Source organism: Triticum urartu, chromosome 5A (assembly GCF_056163025.1).
Source record: "Triticum urartu cultivar PI428250 chromosome 5A, HENAU_Tu73, whole genome shotgun sequence".
Classification (NCBI taxonomy): Eukaryota; Viridiplantae; Streptophyta; class Magnoliopsida; order Poales; family Poaceae; genus Triticum; species Triticum urartu.
Genome location: NC_141877.1, coordinates 624,318,463 through 624,325,516, shown reverse-complemented (window position 1 = coordinate 624,325,516; position 7,054 = coordinate 624,318,463). Strand labels below are relative to the sequence as shown.

The following is a 7,054-nucleotide window of genomic DNA, read 5'->3' as shown; positions in this document are numbered from 1 at the left end:
TGCCCGAGCCTCTGTTTAATGGCGTGTCTATGTCTCACTCGACTGATATTTAAGAGAGAAAAAAGAAAATCTGAAAGCACGGATCTTGATGTAAGATCCGACGGACCTATATAGCATCTATTGCGACTTATAGCAAGACTGATGAATATATAAGGACGATTAATTTTTTTGATCAAAGAAGGGCTTGCCCCTTCCGATTTTCATTACTGAAAATCACCACAATTCACAAGAAGTTCAGCACAACTCCAGCATAACACGAAGGACTAAAAGCTACCAGATTGAAATCGCAACATCCCAAGAGGCCAACAAAGGCCAAACATCCGCGCTAGAACCCAACATTTCACAACCGACGACACAATCCACATCCTAAACCGATTATTACATCAAAAGAAACCAGGAAACTGAAGGAAGCCCAGTAGCAACTAGAAGAACAGCAACGCCAGGGTCGCCACAGCAAGAGTTTTCTTCATTCCAGCCTCGCAACATTGATCTTCCACAGAAAGATAAGGACGATTAATTGTCTTACATAATTAGAAAGATAATTAAAAAAGCCACATGCGGCTACGCCTGAAATACACAAGGGCAAAAGAAGAAGGAAGACAAGGATCTGGCTCGCTGATCTCTACTTTCTTGATGTGTTGCTGCAGGCCGCGGGAACTAGTCTCCGCAGCGAGCGGTGATGAGCTCTTTCGTGTCCTCAAGACACTACTTGAGAACATCCACGGATTCCTCCACCAGCCTTTGGCGCTCGTTGCGGAGCATGTCATTCTCGTCCATAAGTTTCTTGATGATGACGCCGGTCCTCTTCAACAAGGCACTGGTCTCCTCCTGCTGGTCTGCACTTCGGACGATCTTCTCCCTCAGCAGGTCGTGCTCAGCCCGGAGCCTCTCATTACCCTCCCTTAGTTCCCGGATGACGCCGGTAGCCTGTTCAAATGAGGCTTTTATGTCGTCCTGCAACCTCGCCCAGCCGGAGATCTGATCCATCTGGCTATGGACGATCGCTTGCATGCGCCTGTAACAGTCGTCGCCTACCCGCGAGAAATTTTCCCAGGCCGCCGCGGCGCGGCGGGACATCTCTGCTGCATTCGTGGCGCGTCGGCACGCAAATTATTGAAATATATCGAGTGCGGTGCTTTGATGTGCCGCGTCAACTCGTACATCAACGAGAAGTTTGATTATCCTCTCCCTCGCAGACTTAACTGCACCTGCCTTTGGCTGTATGACAGGTTGGCCACACACCTGTCGGGCCCACCTATCATACACGCAAAGGCAGGAGCGTCCCTCCCTCGCCCATGAGTGTGGTGGCTGGCAAGACTAGGAGAAGCTTTCGCTACACGCTCTCCCTCCCGCACGCGGTGGACATGCAACAGTTCAATCGGTGTTAGATGGCCAGAAGCGTACGGTAGTACTCCTCCAGTGCAGTAGTACTCCATCATTGTTCAATTTCCCGAAGAGGCGAAGAGCCAAGCGCAGCCCGGACGCTCGTGTGGCAGTTTCATGTGTAGAGTAGTCTAGGATAGCATGTACCTTGCCTGTAAGCTTAAAATCGCTGGGGTCGGCTCCATGCTATGTGGCCGTCTCGAAGTTTAAAAAAAATTAAAATAGTCTTCTGGCCCTACCTGACACCCTGGTGATTGTATTTTGCACGCTCATCTGGTCAAGACAAGAATATATATTTTAATTTGTTTTTTTGAAAAGGGGGGACTCCTCGACCTCTGCATCAGAACGATGCATACGACCACATCTCTCCCTAATAATAAAGCACGGATTGAGTCTCCGGGTTCACCGTCACGGTAATTTTGCAAACGAGTCCCTTCTGTTTTCACTCTTCAATCCGCGGTCCACAAATAACGTTTGCTAGCCCAAAAAACGGTTCAACATCCCACCAACAAATAAAAGCGAGGCCCACGGGTCGTCCTATCTCTCCCCTGTCTCTGGTTCGTGGCTGAGGCAGATCGCATCTTGCTTCGCGACGGTGGCGGCATAGAGCCATCCTTCGATTTCGATGAACTACGTGGACTAACGACCCTCCGCGTGCTTGCGAGGGTGACAAGCCCCCACCAGCCCAAGTGCTTGATGCGCCCAAGCGAAACAGCAGGTCTGTACCCGATGCCTCTCGCGATCTAGATTTGGAGGAGGGGTCGCCTCCCGTTCCGTCCCGGGCAGCGGATGTGGAGGGGGGAGAGAGAGAGAGGAGCGAGGGAGAAGCATAGAGGATTCTGCCGGCAGTACTGCTCAGAATGGGGACAAAGGAGGAGGCTATTTTGGTTCTTTGATTGATCCAATCCTTCCTACGCCCATAATTTTCTCGGACACAAATTTCACATCTAGCTGCGGCCATGGGATGTTCGGCAGGGACTCCGACAGGGTCTCTTTTGGCCGTTCCACGGGCCGATGTGCTCACAAATACACATCTACTCTATCGACTGAAGTCCTAGCCCAATTATTCCTTTCATTGCTTGACATTGCAGTCTTGCCGTTGTGCCAAAGTCATCAGAATCTCGCCGTTCTGCCAACCTCGCCGGAATTTCTCCATACTGCTGACTTCGCCAAAATTACGTCCGCCCGTGCTCTAGGTACGTCGTTCAAACTGGTTGAGCAATACTGATTCGAAGTTGTTTTGGTCAAACGGCTAAACTGAACCATGCTACTACAGAGTAGCCAAAAGGAGATTCAGTTTTTTTCCTGTGAACTGAAGCTGCTAAACCGAACCATGCTACTACACAATAGCCAACAATGTTGAATACTGATTTGGATTTGAAGTTTGGCTGATAAATATGAGTATCATCATATAATTTTTTGTCTGATGTTTCTAGAATATGTAATTGGTAATGTTATTTTCGGTTTGACAGACGTGGATGATAAGTTCCAGTACCACTTTGTGTGATGCAGTATTCTTTGCTTTTTGAATTTATTAATAGTCGTTGCCGAACTCGAGCAGTCGAGCTTGCTTCTCAATGGTGCCCTATCGAAACCTAAAAAGTTCCTATTTATGGTTAATATAAATCGTGTTGTCGCCACTTTGTAAATAAATCACAAACTTCTTAATTCTTTGTGTATGGGTTGCTGTCAAAACACTAAACTTAATTTAGTCAGGCCATCATTATAGTAGTTTGTCTAATGTACGAAACTCATAACTTTGCTTGATGCATTCTTCAGGTTGAGGGTCTCAGGATGGATGACGTAACAGCTGTTAAAGAGGAGAATAAAGGATGGAAGATGGCATCAGAGGAGGATGCTGAAGCTGGTAGATCAATTGAGCAAGAGTTCCTCACTCATGTGCGTTTATAATCAGTTTTTCCAAATTAGTAGATAATTTCTGTGAAGATGAATACATGTTGTTTGATTCACTATTTGATTGAAGTCCGCTCGGTATCCCCTGGTCCAAATAATCTGTCTACGTCCTTCCTCAGGCTACACCTTCAGGATTTGCGTCGCACCAGTTCGAGGGCTTCGAAGCCATGCTGCTGCTGTTGTCCTCTTTGCCGTTGCGCACATATATGATTCTGGCTCACGGAGTAGGACTCTCTGACTCTGGCTCCTCTGTCGATATAGGTATGACCCCGATGCTATTGCAGCTAATCTCTGTTTACGTCCTGATGCAATTCATTGACGAACACAAGTAGGAATGTAGACCGGCTTCCAACCTCCATTGATTTTCATTCCTGCACTACTATTCTATGCAAGTCATTATTAGATATTAATGTAGCATCGAATTTTTGAAAGAAAAAAAACTGCTAACTCATCAATCCTTGCTAGATGAGTCATTGATGCTATCAATTTTTTGATGTAAATAAGCAGACCCCATATTAAATAGTCTATTGCAAGAATTATATTATTCAATGAGGGATCCAGGCTTACTACGTCGTACGGTATCCATATCGTACTTTTGATGAGCTACACTTTTCAGGAATGTAATGTTCAGGAGTCTGATGGTCACGTGTTAATTTGTTATTTAGTGTCTGTTTAGTGCAGCTGCTCTCCTGACTTGCTTCCTAGCTCCCTCCCCACTTACCTGTAAGCTGAGCGTGTTGCTTTGCTCGATAATTTGATCTGGAAAAGATGACATACTAAGACGCACACGGAAACTTTCAGATTAGTTCGTATACATACATGATTGAATCTTCTCCGTGCAAAAATTGACGATACACAGTTTGTATGAAAATCAGTGAGGGGATGAATTGCAGTCTTCCCTTACCACCCAGTAGTTCCCAATTTATTTTTGAATTTTTATTTTTATTTGGAAAGTATAGCACCTAATTTACAATGAAGTGAATCCATCAAGCAAATTAATTGACCATTAATACAGAGCTCCTTCGTGTCCATGTCATCAACGTGTTGCTCCCCGATCGTGTTGTTCTTGAGATCCGCCTTGAAGACGGGGGATCGGGCCTCCAGCACACATCATTCTTTAGTGTCCTCGCGATATGCTTCTATAGGAAGAGAGATCCCCCATACTTATGTTTTTAATCCGCATGTATAGTTCTACAGAAGAAAAAAAATGAATATCCACTATTCATATGTGATAAGAAGTGCATGAACTTGGCTAATGTTTAGGGGCATAAACATGATCGTGTCAAAACTGCATATAAGCACCATGTTATTATGTTGTTACAGATAAAACATTCAGGTTAATGATTTCTCTTGGCTGAGGGATTTGACTGTTCCTCATTAGTACGTGTTAGAGCTATGGATGCTGAACTCTCTAGATTCCTTTTTGGTATGTCCGCAGGGAGGTCACACCTAGCCTGTTCTGCAAGGTCAAAAGGAAGAATATCTCTGGTTGCACAGCCCTACAGGGGAACAAATGGATTTTTGTGCTCCGTCGGGTCAACACCACTGAGTTGGTTCACGAATTCACCAAATTGTGGTTGTTGATCAGAGAGGTGCAAATACCAAACACAGGCCAAGGTGTCGTCTCTTCACGTTGGACAGCGGATGGAATCTATATAGCGCGCTCAACCTACAGGGCAATGTTCTGGGGCTCATACTTGGGCACTTGCTCTCAAACTTTCTGGAAGGCTGAAAACAAAGTAAAAAAATTATGTTGGCCCTTGTCGCTTGGGAGGATTCTGCCCGCGGACAAGCTGATCCGGAGAGGATGGCAAGGAAGCGAGATTTGTTCGATGTACGGTTCGCAGAAGGAGTCGGCGGAGCATCTTCTTCTGAACAGCTGTTTCGCTCGCCAAGTTTGGAGGAGGATCGCGGCTTGGTCTGGTTTCAAGACATTATCACCTGAAGATGGCCTCCGGGAGGACATGGTTTACTCCTGGTAGCTGGAGCTAATGGTGTGTATGCTTCCAAATGTTGATATAAGGAAGATGTTATTCTGATCAATTCTTTCTGATGCGAGTTTTAAACAGATGACATGCTAAAAACAATCAAATTAATGTGTCTTTAGGATAGTTGACCTACCGAGCTTTAGTGATTATAAGCAGTGCTCAAAAAAAAATATGTACTTGTGGGGATCGAACGCAGGATGTCTTATTACAAACATAGCACTCCAACCAGTTGACCTACCGAGCTTTAGTGATTATAAAGCAGTAAAAAGTACTAAGAACCAATCACCAGCGCAGATACAAGTATTTTTTAAATTTCGATATCAACTATTTTTGAAAAAATACCAGAATTTTTTGCGAAGTGCAAACACTTTACAAATTTGTAAACATATTTTAAAAATGAAACATTTTTTAAAAACATGAACATTTTCTTAAAATCTTGAACACTTTTTTCACACATGAACATTTTTTTAATTCCAAAACAAAATGTGGAAATGCAAACATTTTTTGAAACTTGCGACCAAAATTGTTAACAAAAAAAATTGAAACTCCGGAAAAGAAATTGAAACATGAACAGTTTTTAAAAAATTGAGCAATTTGTGGATAGGGGAACTTTTTTTAAAATTCCAATAATAATTCTGAAAACTTGTGAAAATTTTGAACAAAAACATTCCAAACAATTTTTGAAAAACCCAAACAAAATTTGAAAACACGTTTTTTAACACATTCTCAAACAATTTTGGAAACGAGAACATTATTTGAAACTCCTGAAAATGAAAACATGAACATTTTGAAGATTTGTGAACAATCTCTGAAAACGGGAACATTTTCTGAAACTCTGAACATTTTTTAAAAGTTGTGAAAAAATAGAACAAAACTATTCCGAACAACTTTGAAAAACACGGACATTTTTTGAAAATCCAGAATATTTTTAATTTATGTACAAATACGAAAACACAACCTTTTTTAATTTAAAAAGTGCGAAGATTTTTTTAGATAGAGAGGGTTCGCTTGAATATTTATCCCACCTCACTTTGATCCTAAAAAATCCACCAGTTTATATACGCTGGATAGTTGTCGAGTAATCATCAAGCCCAAGGAAGGGTATGGTGCGGGAGTGAAAGAATTAAGGTTGGCTCTAATTAAATGAAATTGTTGGAATAGAGCATGACGACAGAATTAAATGTTGGCTCTAAACGGAAATATGGGAAGTATGGCTAGATTGTAGGCTCGGGATGTGCTTGCATGTCCCATGGAGTGTATGGTATGGCTAAATCTAACTAACAAAAGATATAAGATACCTGGTTGGAGTGGTATATATAGCTGGTGAGTGATGACTGAATCTTAATGTGCACTAACAAAACAACCCCCGAGATGTGTGCAACACGAGAGATGCTGCTGCCTTTTTCCATGGGATCAATCAGGTCTTGCTCGTGAACTACTCAAAAACGAAAAAAGAAGCAAACAACCTACCGTCAACTTGATTTTTGGGCGGCATGTTAACCTTTTAAATGTGCAAGGAAATGTTTTTATTTATCGGTATTTTTGCCGCTATTAAATTTTACTTTTTTGAAAAAAAAAATCCTGGTTAATCTACATGTAACTTTTGATCAAGCATTGTTACTGCAAACGGCACACACATCAGTTTTAGGCACACTGATGTTGCTCAAAGCAGAACACAATGTTGGAAGGCCAATTGCTTGCTACATCCGAAAGCACACCAATGTAACACCAGTCGTTGCTATTATTTTTCTATTCAGAAGTTGGACCAC

General features: G+C 42.7%; 1 long non-coding RNA gene across 2 annotated transcripts; it reads left to right on the top strand.

Annotated features, from left to right (window-relative positions):
• The first annotated feature begins 1,900 nt into the window (after positions 1-1,900).
• On the top strand, positions 1,901-5,493 carry LOC125532042 (uncharacterized). 2 transcript variants are annotated; one of them, XR_007293695.2, is made up of 5 exons: positions 1,901-2,101; positions 2,475-2,579; positions 3,163-3,282; positions 3,417-3,558; positions 4,736-5,493. It is a non-coding gene; the product is annotated as an uncharacterized LOC125532042 (long non-coding RNA). The 2 variants fall into 2 exon arrangements; XR_015602934.1 differs by having other exon boundaries at positions 1,902-2,579.
• Positions 5,494-7,054: the final 1,561 nt, after the last annotated feature.